The 17,616-nt window shown below is 44.6% G+C and overlaps 1 protein-coding gene across 1 annotated transcript in view; it reads right to left on the bottom strand.

Moving 5' to 3' along the window:
• CTNNA3 (catenin alpha 3) overlaps nucleotides 1-17,616 on the bottom strand; it is a 1,864,538-nt gene that overhangs the window by 171,438 nt on the left and 1,675,484 nt on the right.

Below are 17,616 nucleotides of genomic sequence, written 5' to 3' on the forward strand. Positions count from 1 at the left end.
ACATTTATAGGTTAGTAGAAGAAGTTTGAACAGGATGCGAAAACAGATAGGGAGCCAGTGAAGCGACTTGAGGACAGGGATAGTATGAGTAAAGCGACCCTGGCGGAAGACAAGACGGGCAGCAGAGTTTTGAACCGATTGGAGAGTGGAAAGGTGACTAAGTGGGAGGCCAGCAAGAAGCAGATTGCAGTAGTCTAAACTAGAGGTGACAAGGGTGTGGATGAGGGTTTTGGTAGAGTGTTCGGAAAGAAAGGGGTGGATTTTACGGATGTTGTAAAGAAAGAAACGACAGGTCTTGGCGATCTGCTGGATATGAGCAGAGAAGGAGAGAGAAGAGTCAAAGATGACCCCAAGGTTTCGAGCTGAGGAGACAGGGAGAATGAGAGAGCCATCAACAGAAATAGAAAACGGGGGGAGTGGGGAGGTGGGTTTGGCGGGAAAAATGAGAAGCTCGGTTTTGGTCATATTTAATTTCAGGTGGCGTTGAGACATCCAGACAGCAATGTCAGACAAGCACGCTGAAACTTTGGTTTGGATGCAAGGTGAGATATCAGGGGTAGAAAGGTAGATTTGGGAGTCATCAGCATAGAGATGGTAGAAAAAGCCATGGGATGAGATTAATGAACCAAGGGAAGAAGTGTAGATAGAAAAGAGGAGGGGACCAAGAACAGAACCCTGAGGTATGCCGACAGGCAGAGAGATAGAAGTAGAAGAGGATCCACCAGAGTGAACACTGAAGGTGCGGAGGGAGAGGTAGGAAGAGAACCAGGAAAGGACAGAGCCCTGGAATCCAAGTGAGGACAGGGTATCGAGGAGTATTCTGTGATCGACAGTGTCAAAAGCAGTGGAAAGATCAAGAAGAATGAGGATGGAATAGAGACCTCTGGATTTAGCCAGTAATAGGTCATTGGAGACTTTAGTAAGCGCAGTTTCGGTTGAGTGGAGAGGGCGAAAACCAGATTGTAGTGGGTCAAGAATAGCATGTGAGGAGAGAAAATCAAGGCAGCGGTGGTGAACAGCACACTCAAGTAATTTGGAGAGAAAAGGGAGGAGGGAGATGGGTCGGTAATTAGAGGGACAAGTAGGGTCGAGTGAAGGCTTCTTAAGGAGAGATGTGACCACAGCATGTTTAAAGGCAGTAGGGACAGTTGCAGTGGAAAGTGAGAGGTTGAGAATGTGACAGATAAAAGGAATAAGAGCAGGTGAGATGGCATTAAGAAGGTGGGTGGGAATGGAATCAGAGGAACAGGTGGTACATTTTGAGGAAGAAAGGAGAAGTGTAGTTTCCTCTATAGTAACTTCAGGAAAGGAGGAAAAGGAATGAGGGGAAGGAGAGAGAGGGGAACGGACTAGTGGAGGGAGAGGTGGCGAGGTAGAGAATTCAAGGCTTATCTTTTGAACCTTGTCGTGAAAGAATTCAGCAAGGGTCTGAGGAGATAATGAAGGGGGAGTTGGGAGAGGGGGCACCTTCAGGAGAGAGTTCAATGTAGTGAAGAGAAGTCGAGGGTTAGAGCCAAGAGAGTTGGTCAGTTGGATATAATAATCCTGTTTGGCGCGTAAAAGAGCAGATTGGAAGGAGGTCAGCATGAACTTAAAGTGTAAGAAATCAGCAAGGGCCCGAGATTTCCGCCAGAGGCGTTCGGTGGAGCGGGTACAGGAACGTAGGTAGCGAATATTAGAAGTCAGCCAAGGTTGGGGTTTTGTACGCCTTATAGGGCGGGTCATCAAAGGTGCAAGAGTGTCTAAGGCAGAGTATTGTTGTAAGAAGAAACAGCCTTGTTGACAGACGTGGATGGTGCCACAGTAGAGAGGAGGTTTGAAACATGGGAGGATAGAGATGAAGGGTCAATATCATGAAGATTCCTAGATAAATTAGATAAGATAGGACGGGACTGGGAGGGAGGAGATTTAAGTGTGAAAGTTATAAGATGGTGATCAGAGAGGGGAAGATCAGAGGCAAAGAAACTAGAGGGTGAACAGTTGGAGAAGATGAGATCAAGTCAGTGACCATTTTGATGAGTGGGGGAGGTGGAGCATAGTTGGAGATTAAAGGAGGATGTTAAAGCGAGTAACTTGGAAATATATGAGTTGGAAGGATCATTAGCAGGAATATTAAAGTCACCAAGAATGAGAGAGGGGGAGGAAGGATTATGGAAGAAGGCAAGCCAGCCATCAAAGTCACTGAGAAAGGATGAAAGGGACTTATCAGGGGGACGATAAATGACCGCTATTCGAAGAGGCAGAGAAGAGAAAAGGCGGATAGAGTGGACTTCAAAGGAGGAAAAACAATGAGATTGAGGTAGAAGAAGGGGTTGAAATCTGGAGGAGGGAGAGAGAAGTAGTCCAACACCGCCTCCGTGACCAGCAGGGCGAGAAGTATGTGAAAAAAGATAATCACCATGGAGGAGGACTGCGACTGAAGCAGAGTCATCAGGGAAGAGCCAGGTTTCTGTTATGGCGAGCAGCTGGAGGTGACACGAGGTAAAGAGGTCCTGGATATAGGGAAGTTTGTTACAGATAGAGCGGGCATTCCATAGGGTGCGAGAGAAGGGCAGAGAAGAGGAGGGGAGTAGAGGAATAGAGATGAGGTTAGAGAGGTCGCGGTGAGATCTGTAGAGTTGGGATAATAGTTGGTGAGGAGGGCCAGGATTGGGATTGATGTCACCGGCTGAGAGTAAGAGAAGGAGTAAAAGAGAGCGGAGGAGAGTAGGAGAGGTGTGGCCACGAAGGCGTCGAAGGTGAGAGGTATTTAGGTGGAATGGGGAAGGCAAAATGGAGGGAAGAAAGAGACAGAGATTAAAAGCGAAGAGGGTAGGAGAGAAGGTGAGGTGATGAAGTCGATGGATGGGCAGTGAGTTCCTGTAGCTGAGAGAGGTAGGGGGTGAGGGAAAAGATTAGGAAGGGACAGGGCTAGGAAGAGAATGTGAATAGGGGCCTTAAACGACTGAGGTACTTCAGCAACTGGGAAGAAGATTAGATGTAAAGAGAAAAATGCACCTAGAGCGGAGGCCCTGAGTGGATCGGAGTGGACCTGGGTGTCACCCCGGAGAAGGCTGTAAGGATATGCAGATGAGCTGCAAGTCCTCCACAGCACCTGAAAGGCAGCCAATGGTAGAGCTGGGCACCTCTCAGCTGAGGAAAGGTTTACCAGGGGTTAGGCCAAAGCCAGCATTCTTGTCATTTTTTGAAGTATAGTACAATCTTCCTCAGACTTACCAGTGAATTATAGTGATCCATTCTGTGTGTTTTCCAATGTACTCTTTCAAGTTGTATCATTGGGTAGTTTCATGTTCTCTTTGGCTATGCTACTTTGTTCATCACAAATTCTAATTTTAAGTCTAGAGTGTTGCTAATTTTTGAAGATAATTTGTCCACTGACTAGTGCCTCCTTTCATTCTATGTCCTCTGAGTTCAGTATCTCTGTGGAGCCCACTTTCTCTAACAAAGATTTTTGAAATGTTTTATATTATATTTCCTGGCTTGTTTTGCCAACGCCAAATGTCCATAACTCCTAGTTTGGCTTTAGGAAGTTTTACACTGTTTTTAAAGAATGCAAATAGATTCACTGGGTAACAATTCAACTTTTCTTTAGGCAATAAATGCATCATACAAAATCCTTCTGTGCCTTTACCTTAAGAACATAAGAGAACATAAGAGTTGCCCTATTGGGTCAGACCAAATGTCCATCTAGCCCAGTATCCTGATTCCAACAGTGGTCAAGCCAGGTCACAAGTACCTAATAGATTCCCAAAAAGTAGCAAGATTGCATGCTACTTAACCCTTGGGATATGCAGTAGATTTCTCCAGGTCTACCTCCAGAAATTTGTCTACAAACCTTTTATTGTTCTATTAAAATGCTACACTTAAAGCTTTGAGATTGGAAATCATGTTGTTGTAGAGAAAAACTAACTTAAATACCATGAAACAGAGATCCTCAACTAAAACAATATTATCCTGCTATTGATATAACGTGTTAATATCCAGTTTTCATCATCTGTCCTCTGCCTCCCTTTCAAATAGCCTTCACTGCATGCAAATCTGTCTCATGAATATTCATTGTGGATATCCTGGAAAAACTGACTGGATGGGGTGCCTCCAGGACCAGGTTTTGGGAACCACTGGGCTATACTAATTCCTTTTCCCCCAGTTCAGTAGCAATACACTATGTCCTAACAGAACAGTAGTGAGGACAACTTATGATCCCCTATCAATTCCAAAGCAGCCAAACATGGTTCTACTAGTCTGTAATCCCAGATTGTGTGGGTCATAGCAGCTGAGCAGAATGTTTTATTTTTTTGACTGGAAAAGCCCACAGTTTTGGATATATATATATATTTTTTCATTTATTATTGTTAGTGCAGTAAAATCAGCTCCAAGCTAATAACCTACACCCACATAATAAAGTAGAAGGGACTAAGGATTTTCCTGTAAATTAGAGAAACTCATTAGACCACATTACTTTTGTTCTTTATACTATGAATGATTGTAAGATGGAAGTTATGCTAAACCCTTGCTTCAGGGTAAAATGAGAGTTGCTTCTATTCAAATAATGAGTAAATGAAATTATAGCTCAGCATGGAAGTACTGAAATACAGGTTTTCTGTACACAATACAATATGTGCCTTAGACATCATTAGGTACCACAATGCTGTGAAATATAATAGGAATGTCAATAGGCACAAAACTATTTGAGCTCTGCTTGGATTTTATGTTAGGGCTAAATGGATTATAGAAATATTCTGAGTGAGAACACAAAGTTGATAAGTAGGTGAAAGTGTGTGTCATGAAGACAGGCAAACTTTATATACAGTATTGCTCTTAAGACGAAAAAGAAAACATGACAGTATAGCCCAAGTCTTTTCAATGTGTTATAGTAAATGTACCAAATGTTACTCTGAAGCAAAAAGAGAGGGGAAAAAAATCTATCTTTAAAAAGAGTGCAGCTATGGAAATTGCTAATAATTGGAATAACAACCCATCATGAATTTACTTTTATGTTATTGCTTTGCATCCTTTTGTTATAATACTGTACAAGTATAGTAATACAATGATAAAAAGAATAGTAGATAGATAGATAGATAGATAGATAGATAGATAGATAGATAGATAGATATAGGGAAATACATAATCCTACTAAATTCAATTCTTTAAATGGGTACCTAAAGATAGGCACCAACCCCAATTTTCTGTGTCTGGAACATACTCTGGGGGTCCTTTTATTAAGCTGCACTAAAAGGTGACTTGCGCTATGATTAGCACATGGGCTTCCCTGCAAGCAGAGGGTTCTTTTAGTGTAGCTGTAAAATGGCTGATTTGTCAATTCCTCAACGCCATTATTGCGTGACCCATTACCAACACCTATTTAGTAGGCAGAAAGGGCTCACGCGCTAACCATGTGCTAATTGGTAGACACACGACAATGTGGCTGTGCAACCGATTAGCAACGGGCATACCTACTCTCCGCCCCCAAATTCCCCCAGTGCTAAAAAAGAAAAAAGTACTTTTTAGTGCATGGGAAGTGTGCACAGATGCTAACAGTACTGCAGGACATCTGAGTATGTCCCATGGTAGTGCATTTTCCTGCACAGTAAGCATGCTACGATTCACTAAGAAATGGGCTTAGACTTTCCCCACATGATAAGACCATTTTTTATTTGTCCCTAAAATGGGACATTATTCTTTTTTGTAGGGCATGTGAGACCTGTAAACATATTAATGGAGGAGCACTTACCACCTCCTGTTTAAGAGGTTCTAAGTGTTCTCATGTTAAGCCAGTTCATGTGCGTTAATGTGAATGCACAAGCTGGATAATGCTTCTATACCAATTCCCTGCCCATGACACACACCTTCCTGAAAAAAAGTACCAAAACAATTATAACATACATTAGAGTGTACTGACAGGAAAATTACCTCGAAACCCCGTAATGTGTTTTGCAGTAAGCCTTTTTTCCAGTGTTAAGGGCAGTGTTAATGCAGTTTAGTAAAAGGGGATCTAAGGGGTATGTTTACTAAGGTGTGTTAGCATTTCTAATGCGCCTGTAAAGTTAAGGCGCGTTAAACGCTAACGCGCCTATATATTTCTATGGGTGCGTTAGCGTTTGATGCACGTAAACCATTTACATGCATTAAAAATGCTAATGCACCTATAGCATGCCTTAGTAAACATAGGCGTGTCTTGACCTTCAGCATTATAACATACACACCTGTGCAATATTGAAAGAAACTCTAGTAGTCAATATCAAGTGTAAATGTGTTTTATTGATATGTAGTAATACCCGAAAGAATTGATTTTCAAAATGTTTACTGGCTAATAGGTATGTACATTCACTTTAAAACTAATTGTAATAGTTTTTTAATCCATTATAGTGTATGGATCCAGGAAAACAGCTTATCTGTCTGCTTGGTAAGGAAGACTTCAGCTGCCTTGCATAAAGATAATAAATATGCAAAAGTCTCTTTAGCAAACACGTTGGAATGTTTTGACAACATCCAAACAAGCCTATCCCAGCCTTACTTCTTTCAAATTCTATGGCTGAAGAAACTGAAATCACAAAACTAGAAAGCAGCACCATGTTCATTCAGACCTGCCAAGGTATCCAGTTCTAAGAATAAGATTTTAGCCCAGGACTAGTTTTCTGGCAAACCTATACAGAATCTACTTTGGTCCTTCTGGGACATTTATTTATGTAATATAGAATATAAATAAACAAACAATTATGCATTGTATGACTTTCCACACCAATTTCACTCTGCCAAAAAATAGGTAGGTCTAGCTCATTTCTTTCCTGGGTTACTTAAGAAATAAGGTGGTTTGTGAGTTAAAGATAGTGAAAACGGGAGGGGGGGGGCAGATTTAGACAGGAACAAAGCAAATAATAGCATATTCAGAACTCAGGCATAGGTAGACAGAATGCTAGACTGGCTGTTTCAATCAGAAAGAAACCTGGGACTGTATGTGCTGCAATTTCAAACTATACAGCAGATAAAAGATTTTCTTTTTTTAATTGAAGGCCATGAATGTGAAAGAGAGCAGATCTAAACCAGGAGAAGACAGGGCAAAGGACACATACACTGTTTTTCTGCTAGTACATACATGTGTACTGTGTGGGTGCACAGAAATGAATGGCAGTGACAGCATCCTTACCAGGCAGAGCAGAGGGTAAACCACATACTGATTCTGTTTGTGGTGAGAATCACTTTGCTGCTGAAGTCTAAAATATTGTTTGGATATACAGACTTCAGCAGCTGTGCTGCAATGTCACAGCATTAATAGGCAGGGCAGAGAGCCATATACATACTGAAAAATATTCTGGATTACTGTAAAAGTGCACTATGCCAATGTAAGTATAAAGGTCTACATGCCACAGTTTCTGTATTATTTTAACTTGCTTCAATCCTATTGTTCCAAAGTTGTATTTGTGTCTTGTCATTAGTATCTCCTTTGTAGCAAGGGAACAGTAGGGATCTTCATTTCATTGCCTTTCAGTCCAATTTTCCTTTCAAATTAAGGGCCCTAAGTCTTTTTTCTTTCTGACAGTGTAAAAGTAAGTAAACCAAGCCATCAAGTTCAGAGCAAATCTACCTATGGAGATAATTACACACACCTTCATGCATTCCTCTTAGTACCTGAATCTAACCATGCTGGTGTTTCTCTGCCCAGTACTGGGATTAGGGATCTTCAGTGCCACTTACAGAGATAGTGGCCTTTCAATGCTTGTCCCATTTAGAATCTTGTGCCATTCTACATCCTTGACATGTTGGTTACAGCATTGTTGCTGCTTTCTTGAATGAGTTTCATACTAAGATCGACTCAGGCCGTGACTTTTCAGTTGCATTCAACCTTGTCAACCATCCCCTTCTTCTGACCACAGCAGTGGCGTAGCCAAGGGTGGGCTGGGGTGGGCCCAGGCCCACCCACTTTAGATTCAGGCCCATCAAGTAGCAGCACACCTATAATGTGGCTGGCAGGGACCCCCAAGCCCCACCAGCCAAAAACTCCCAACAACTGTTTGCTGCCGGTGAAAATCTACTATTTAAAAGGTATACGGGGGAGAGGGGATGTTTGAAAGACCATATGGCATGCAGACGAGAGAGGGAGAAAGCAAATCACTTGTAGGACAAGGCGGAGTTCTGCCCACCCACCTTGGGTCCAGGCCCACCCAAACTTGGGTGTCTGGCTACGCCCCTGGACCACAGTTCAGAAAGTCAAGCTTTTTGGCCATGCCCTTCAGTGATTTGTCTCCTTTATGTGAGATCTCACTTTCATGTTATGCACTTGCCTTTCCACATGGCTCAGTCCTGGCACCACAACTTTTAAATGTATTCCTTAGCTTTCTTTTACACAGATGACATTTGGTTAGTCTTTTACACTGATCCATCTAATCCTAACATTGCCCTTTTGCAACGGTGTTGGACTCTGTTGTTGTATGGCTTTTTGACTACAACGTCATTCTTAATACTGCCAAGAAGACTGCCTGTTGGATCTCAGGGTACGCAACTTGTCCATCTCTTTTGCCTTGCTTATTTGGAACCCCTATTCTCACAGTGGATATTTTTCATTATCTTGAGGTTTTTATTGATTTTCAGCTGTCCTTTGTGCAACAAATTTCCTCAGTCATTAGAAAGAGCTTTGTTTTTGTGAGGTAGTTACATTCTTTACACAGTTAGGGCCCCTTTTACCAAGCTGCGGCAAAATGGGGCCTGCGCTGGTGTCGGCGCATGTTTTTAATGTGTGCCAAGGCCCCCTTTTACCACAGCAGGTAAAAAGGTAGGTCTTTCTTTTTTTTTTTGAGGAAATGGCCATGTGGCAAGTGAAGCATTTGCCGCATGTCCATTTTTTTTGGGGGGGGGGCCCTTAGTGCCACTCATTGAGGTGGTGGTAATGGCCCCTGCCCCAAACCCGGTGGTTACCAGGGGTACACATATTTTTGTAGCGCTAGATATGATGGCGCACTGGGGGTGGGAACTACCACCGGACTTTGTAAAAGGGGGTCCTTAATGCGATGAGGAGACTATACATATGTTGATTCATGCTCCCCTAGTTTTGTGACTTGATTGCTGTAACATGGTGTACATCGGTCTTTCTGTGTTTCCATAAACATCTTCAGACTTGTCAAATCACAGCCCTTCTTTTCTTTCTCATAAATGTGACCACATTATAGCACTGTTTCTTCATTATCATTGTTTTCATATCTACAAATTCTTGCTTCTGACCTATAAGACTTTATACACTGGGATACCACCTTATGGTGCCTCTTTAATTGTTCCCTGCTGGTCTTTCATAAGTACATAAGTATATAAGTATTGCCATACCGGGACAGACCAAAGGTCCATCAAGCCCAGCATTCTGTTTCCAACAGTGGCCAAACCAGGCCACAAATACCTGGCAAGATATCCAAAAAGTACAAAACATTTTATGCTGCTTATCCCAGAAATAGTGGATTTTCCCCAAGTCCAATGTAATAATGGTCTATGGACTTTTCCTTTAGAAACCTGTCCAAACCTTTTTCAAACTCTGCTAATCTAACTGCCTTTACCACATTCTCTGGCAACAAATTCCAGAGTTTAATTACACGTTGAGTGAAGAAAGGTTTTCTCTGATTCATTTTAAATTTACTACTTTGTAGATTCATTGCATGCCCCCTAGTCCTATTATTTTTGGAAAGCGTAAACAGACGCTTCACGTCTACCCGTTCCACTCCACTCATTATTTTATAGACCTCTGTCATATCTCCCCTCAGCTGTCTTTTCTCCAAACTGAAGAGCCCTAGCCGCTTTAGCCTTTCCTCATAGGGAAGTCATCCCATTCCCTTTATCATTATTGTCACCCTTCTCTGCACCTTTTCTAATTCCACTATATCTTTTTTGAGATGCGGTGACCAGAATTGATCATAATATTCGAGGTGCAGTCACACCATGGAGTGATCCAAAGGCATTATAACGTCCTCATTTCCATTCCTTTCCTAATAATACCTAACATTTCCATCTGCACCAAACCAAAGGTGGAAGGGGAAAATGTTTCAAAAAGACCCAGGCAAAAGCAGAAGTTGTATGGACCCTCTATTTTGCCTGGTCCATCCATCTGCTTCATTCTCCTCAAGCTTAAAAGCTTTCTGTTCCACATCCATTTTATGTGGGTGCTCAGATCCACTATATATATATATAGCCTTCTCTGCAGCTGTTGTCCACTGAAATGAGAATGAGATTTCATATACCACCTTTTTGTGGTTACAAACAAAGCAGTTTACATATTATATACACAAGTACTTATTTTTTATCTGGGGCAATGGAGAGTTAAGTGACTTGCCCAAAGTCACAAGGAGCTGCAGTGGGAATCAAATCCAGCCCCTCCCCCCACCCCGGTCTCAGGTTGTTACATTAACCATTAGGCTGCTCTTCCACAGCAGGTTTTGTCCCTCTTGACGTTTAAAGCTGTGTTTAAAACTCACTTTTATTTTAACCTCAGCTTTTGGGAGTTCGGACTGAGACAGTTGGGAATTGGTTGCTGGCGGGGTTGTTGCCCCTGAAGTACTTTCCTTTCATGTAAAATGACTGTTTCTTTTATTTCCTATTCCTTTCTGATCTGGATTTGATTGTGTAAACTGTTTTGACCTTATTCTAGTAAAGGTGGTATATCAAACTTCATTAAACCATAAACTGTATCCCTCTTCCAATGATTTGAGGTCTTAGTGTTGATGCTGCTTTATCCCTCTTTCAGTACCTTGTGATCTTTCTGTCAATGTTAGGGCTCTTTTTTTCTCTCTCTTTAGGTACCATACGTTCTTCATGGCATCTCAATATTTGGCTGAATGTTTGCATTGATACCAACCGACACAAACGCTTCGCTCCAAAACTTCCTGTATGCTGGACGTGCCAGACGTATGCTGGAACATGAGCAGGCGACAGGACTAGAGCAGGCTGTTGCAATTTGGAGGTTGGTTTGATTGGCTAGCAGGCAAGCAGGCAGGCAGGCAGGAACAAGCTGGAGCAGGCGACAGGACTAGAGCAGGCTGTAGCACTTTAGATGTTGGTTTGATTGGCTAGCAGGCAAGCAGGCAGGCAGGAACAAGCTGGAACAGACGCACTGATTAGGCGGATGAGACAGGCAGGGTCAACGGGCTGGAGAAGCTGGTGAAGCTGGATCAGATGGGCAGGAGAAGCTGGATCAGGCGGGCTGGAGAAGCCGGATCGGAGCAGATGGACTGGAGCAGACAGGGAGAAGCTGGATCGGTGGACTGGAATATGCAGGGAGAAGCCGGATCAGCGGACTGGAACATGCAGGGAGAAGCCGGATCAGCGGACTGGACTGGAGGAACAGGCTGGAATCGGCAGACAGGAACAAGCTGGAGAAGCTGGATCAGGAACAGGCTGGAATCGGCAGACAGGAACAAGCTGGAGAAGCTGGATCAGGAACAGGCTGGAGTCGACTGACAGGAACAAGCTGGAAAAGCTGGATCAGGCGGGCTGGTACATGCTGGAGCAGATGGACTGGTGCAATCTGGAGCAGAAGGACTGGTGCAATCTGGAGCAGATGGACTGGAACAGACAGGGAGAAGCTGGATTGGTTGAGTGGAACATGCAGGGAGAAGCCGGATCAGCGGACTGGGAGTCGGCTGACAGGAACAAGCTGGAAAAGCTGGATCAGGCGGGCTGGTACACGCTGGAGCAGATGGACAGGTGCAATCTGGAGCAGATGAGCTGGAACAGACAGGGAGAAGCTGGATTGGTTGAGTGGAACATGCAGGGAGAAGCCGGATCAGCGGACTGGAACATGCAGGGAGAGGCCGAATCAGCAGACTGGGCTGGAGGAACAGGCTGGAGTCGGCAGACAGGAACAAGCTGGAGAAGCTGGATCAGGAACAGGCTGGAATTGGCTGACAGGAACAAGCTGGAGAGTTGGAACAGGCAGGCTGGTACGCGCTGGAGCAGATGGACTGGTATAGTCTGGAGTAGATGGACTGGAACAAAGAGGGAGAAGCTGGATCGGCGGACTGGAACATGCAGGGAGAGCCGGATCAGCGGACTGGACTGGAGGAACAGGCTAGAATCGGCAGGTGGGAACAAGCTGGAGAAGCTGGATTAGCTGGATTAGGCAGGCTGGAACAAGCTGGGGCCGTTAGACTGCAGAAGCTGGAACACACCAGGGCAAGCCGGGTCAAGCAGACTGGGACACGCTGGGCCAGGTGGACCGGAGCAGCCAGGGCAGGGAAGAGCAGCCGGGCAGCAGGACTGGGACAATCTGGGGCACACAGGAACTGCAGCGCAGACACGGGCTGCGAGGCCAGGAGGGCCCAGCGACAGACCCGAAGCCAGGAGGGCCCAACAACAGACCCTCAGGCCCTGGATGCCGCCGCAACGTGGCCGGGTCCGGTCAGACGAGGTGGTCCGCCACGCTGCAGGAGTCAGCCTGTGGGCGCGGAAGGTGCCACCGCGGCTCACCTCGATCTGGTCCGGTCACGCGTCTCAATTCCTCACTCTAACATCCTCCTTCAACCTCCAGCTATGCTCCACCGCCTCGACTCACCGAGACGGCCACTGTCTTGACCTCGTCCTCTCCTCCTCCGGCTCCCCCTCCAACTTCCACACTTCAGCTTTTCCTATCTCGGATCATCACCTGATCACCTTCACACTTCTTCACACCCCACCTCAGCCCCGTCCAATTCTAACCACTACCTCCAGGAACCTCCAGGCTATTGACCCTCCCACTTTATCCTCTTGTATCTCCAATCTCCTCCCCTCCATCTTGTCCTCCGAGTCTGTCGACAAAGCTGTCTCCGCATACAATGCCACTCTCTCCTCTGCTCTGGACACCCTCGCTCCACCCACCTCCCGTCCCACAAAGCGTACTAATCCCCAGCCTTGGCTGACCCCTTGTATCCGCTACCTTCGTTCCTGCACCCGATCTGCCGAACGCCTCTGGAGGAAATCTCGCACCCATTCAGATTTCCTTCACTACAAATTCATGCTATCCTCCCTCCACTCTTCCCTATTCCTTGCCAAACAGGACTATTACACCCAACTGACCAATTCTCTCAGCTCCAACCCCCGTCGTCTCTTCGCCACCCTTAACTCCCTTCTCAAAGTGCCCTCCACTCCTACCCCCCCCCCCTCACTCTCCCCTCAATCACTGGCCGATTACTTCCGCGACAAGGTGCAAAAGATCAACCTTGAGTTCACTACCAAACCATCTCCTCCTTTTCACCCTTTAACCCTCGACCAACCAAGCCAGGCCTCTTTCTCCTCCTTTCCAGACATCACCGAGGAGGAAACCGCTCGCCTTCTTTCCTGCTCGAAAAGTACCACCTGTTCCTCTGATCCCATCCCCACCAACTTACTTAACACCATCTCTCATACTGTCATCCCGTCCATCTGTCATATCCTCAACCTCTCTCTCTCCACTACAACTGTCCCTGACACCTTCAAGCACGCCGTAGTCACACCTCTCCTCAACAAACCATCACTTGACCCTACCTGTCCCTCCAACTACCGCCCCATTTCCCTCCTACCCTTCCTCTCCAAAATACTTGAGCGTGCCGTTCACAGCCGCTGCCTTGATTTTCTCTCCTCTCATGCCATCCTTGATCCACTTCAATCCGGTTTTTGCCCTCTACACTCGACAGAAACAGCACTCTCTAAAGTCTGTAATGACCTGTTCCTTGCCAAATCCAGAGGCCAATACTCCATCCTCATCCTCCTCGATCTATCCGCCGCTTTTGACACTGTCAATCATGATCTACTCCTTGCCACACTGTCCTCATTCGGGTTCCAGGGCTCTGTCCTCTCCTGGTTCTCCTCCTATCTCTCCCACCGCACCTTCAGAGTTCACTCCCATGGATCCTCCTCCACCCCCATCCCGCTATCTGTTGGTGTTCCCCAGGGATCTGTCCTTGGACCCCTTCTCTTCTCAATCTACACCTCTTCCCTGGGTTCCCTCATCTCATCTCATGGCTTCCAGTATTATCTCTATGCAGATGACACCCAGCTGTATCTCTCCACACCAGACATCACCGCGGAGACCCAGGCAAAGGTATCGGCCTGCTTAACCGACATTGCTACATGGATGTCCAACCGCCACCTGAAACTGAACATGTCCAAGACTGAGCTCATCGTCTTTCCACCAAAGCCCACTTCTCCTCTTCCTCCACTTTCTAACTCAGTGGATAACACCCTCATCCTCCCCGTCTCATCTGCCCGCAACCTCGGAGTCATATTCAACTCCTCCCTCTCCTTCTCGGCACACATCCAGCAGATAGCCAAGACCTGTCACTTCTTCCTCTTCAACATCAGCAAAATTCGCCCTTTCCTCTCTGAACACACCACCCGAACTCTCGTCCACGCTCTCATTACCTCCCGACTTGACTACTGCAACTTACTCCTCACCGGACTCCCACGTAGCCATCTATCCCCCCTTCAATCTGTTCAGAACTCTGCTGCACGTCTTATATTCCACCAGAACCAATATACTCATATCACCCCTCTTCTCAGGTCACTTCACTGGCTTCCAATCCGTTACCGCATTCAGTTCAAGCTCCTCCTTCTTACCTACAAATGTACTCAATCTGCTGCCCCTCACTACCTCTCTACCCTCATCTCTCCTTATGTTCCCACCCGAAACCTCCGCTCACAGGACAAATCCCTCCTCTCAGTACCCTTCTCCACCACTGCCAACTCCAGGCTCCGCCCATTCTGCCTCACCTCACCCTATGCCTGGAACAACCTTTCTGAGCCCCTACGTCAAGCCCCCTCCCTGCCCATCTTCAAGTCTCTGCTTAAAACCCACCTCTTCAATGCTGCCTTCGGCACCTAACTCTTACCTTCAGTATTTCTGGACTGCCCCAAATTGACTGCCCCCATCGTATCGTCTACTCACTTGTCGTTTAGATTGTAAGCTCTTTGAGCAGGGCCTGTCCTTTTATGTTAAATTGTACAGCGCTGCGTAACCCTAGCAGCGCTATAGAAATGTTAAGTAGTAGTAGTAGTAGTAGTAGTAGTGCTCGGCTGCAGGTGCAGCCTATACTGAATTCTCCTTTTAACTCTCACAAAAATGGTAAATATAAAATTAATTTTCATTCCTTATTACATTTGTGATGATCAAGTGTGGAATTCTCTGCTTACAATACCAAATTTCCACAATTGTTTGGGATTGACTTTTTTCAGTAGTAGATTTTTATTAGGAAGCAGAATAGAGTTGCAATGTTTAAAAGACTACTGAAGTGGCATCCGTTAACACAGGCAGTTCAGTAGGAAGCAGAAAAACTGTGAAGTGTCTAAACTATTACTGAATAAGCAGCATTTGCTAATACAGACAATTCAATAGGTTGCAGTGATTGTAAGATCTTTGTATGTTTTTTGATTGAACAGCAATTGATGTGTGTTGTTTTGTTAGTCCATCTGGTACGTATAGTTTGTTATTGTCTGATGTAGTATATGTTTTTATTATTATATATGTTTGTGGATAAGAGCGTAATATAAATTATAATGAAAATTAAAAAAAAATCATACCTTGAAGTGCCGTTGCCTTTGTGGAAAATGCCTGACAGCAAGTTTGATACAAATTTGATTAAAAATGGAAGGAAACCTCCACTTTTACAGTATAAAATTACTTGCCCATTGGCTTAAATGGAAGGAAATTAATCAAGTACTGTACCTAATCTGGAATCTGAAAACAAACCAAAAACAAATGACCTGAGAAAGAACGGAAATGAAAACCTTTCCCATGTATATCCCCACTAGATAACACTGGGAGTTAGTTGATGTGACTCTCTCATTTTTAATATTTTTCTAAAATTGACTAGCTAAATTTAACTGTCTGTATTAAAAGATAGGAAAAATAATCCAGGTAGAAGATGGATAGTTAAATGGCTTGAAAGGCAATACTAAGTGGTCTATGCTGGTTCCGCACTTCAAATCAAAAGCTAAGTCAAATTATATTTTTGAATATGCTCACAGCCTTGTCCTGGCATTAGATTGTCTCACTGTGCAGCTCTTAATGCGTATGCAACATTAAGCATCATGATACATCAGGCATTGATAAAATTTAAAGATAAAAACTATAAAAAGTACCTATAAAAAACAGCGAAGGAGGTTGGTATGGTGAGCCGATGATTACAACTGTCGCAAACAAGGTTGTAAACAAGGTTGTAAAAAGTAAAATTAACCTTAGCGACTTATGAGACTCCCCTGCTAAAACAACACCATGCTGATTGCATATGCTGTATAAATTCCACTCTTATAGTTTGGAGGTGCAAAACATGTAACATTAATGCTAAAATTTTACCTAACACACTAAGGGCATCTTTTACTAAACCATGCTAGCGATTGCAGATGTGGCAAATGCACCTCAGCCCATTCAGTTTGAATGGGTCGCATCTCATTTGCTGCATGGGAATCATTAGCATGGTTTAGTAAAAAGAGGCCCTAAATTCTATTTTAAATCTGCAGATAAATTGATCTCTGAGTGACACATGCAACTTATTACCCATTAGCAAGGGGTATGTCATTCCATATACCTCTGAGCACAAGTAGAAAGGAGTTTGGCAGCTTCAATATCACCCTGATCCACCTAGACACAAGCATGAAGATAAGGGCTTAGCAGCCCAAAGCATGACCTCATATATTATGACAACCCACAGTACCACCATCACCACATACACCAAGCTCCCTTTCAAAGCATCTCCTCACGTTCTACTCTAAAGACAGAATCATGTAAACACATAAACATGACAGGTTCCCCCACCCCTCTCATTTCTCTGAATAACTCCTCACCATTCCAGAAAGTCTCTCTCTCTATATATAGGAATATAGGAGTTATTCAGAGAAATGGGAGGGGTGGGGGAACCTGTCATGTTATCTCTCTCTCTCTCTCTCTGTTGTTGGTGCTGGCTCTGAAGAAACATTCTACTGCTAATTAAAAACTGTGATGGTAGACAGAAATATTTACTGCCTAAAGTGTATAAATCTTGCTATAAAGTATGGATTATGTATGCCTCTATCTTGAGATCTTTTCTTTGTGAGATTCAAAATACTTAGGGTTATAAAATGGGTAAATGTAAATCAATGTTTTTTTACTCTTTCAAAAAGTACAAAGACTAGGGGACACACAAGAAAGTGACATGGTATTGCTTTTAAAACAAACAGGAGAGATTTTTTTTCACTCAACAAATAGTTAAGTTCTGGAACTCATTGCCCTCCTAATGTAGCTTCCTTATTTCTCAAGGGCAGGCCACGGCAAAGGGATGTTCCAGTGTCAGCGCAGAGGATCAGGCCTCAGGAGAGTAAACATGTTTCTTCTTCATAATATTGCACCAGATAAGAGTGTTAGCGGGAGAGAGAGGGGGGTGTCCCAGTCCTGGTCCTGGTCCTGGGGAGAGAGGGACTCGGCTTTCCTGAGGATAATCGGTAGACCTGGATGGGAAGGGAGGGCAAGAGAGAGAGGAGAATCGCTGGACATGGATGGGAGGACAGGTGAGGGCAGGGAAGAGAGGAGAATCTCTGGATGTGGATAGGGGGAGGGAAGGGGAGAGTAAAGAATTGCTGGACACGGAGAGGAGAGCAGGGAAGAGGGGAGAATTGCTGAATATGGATGTATGGAGGGGAGGGGAGGGCAGGGCAGGGGAG

Source organism: Microcaecilia unicolor, chromosome 5, assembly GCF_901765095.1.
Source record: "Microcaecilia unicolor chromosome 5, aMicUni1.1, whole genome shotgun sequence".
In the NCBI taxonomy this organism is placed as follows: Eukaryota; Metazoa; Chordata; class Amphibia; order Gymnophiona; family Siphonopidae; genus Microcaecilia; species Microcaecilia unicolor.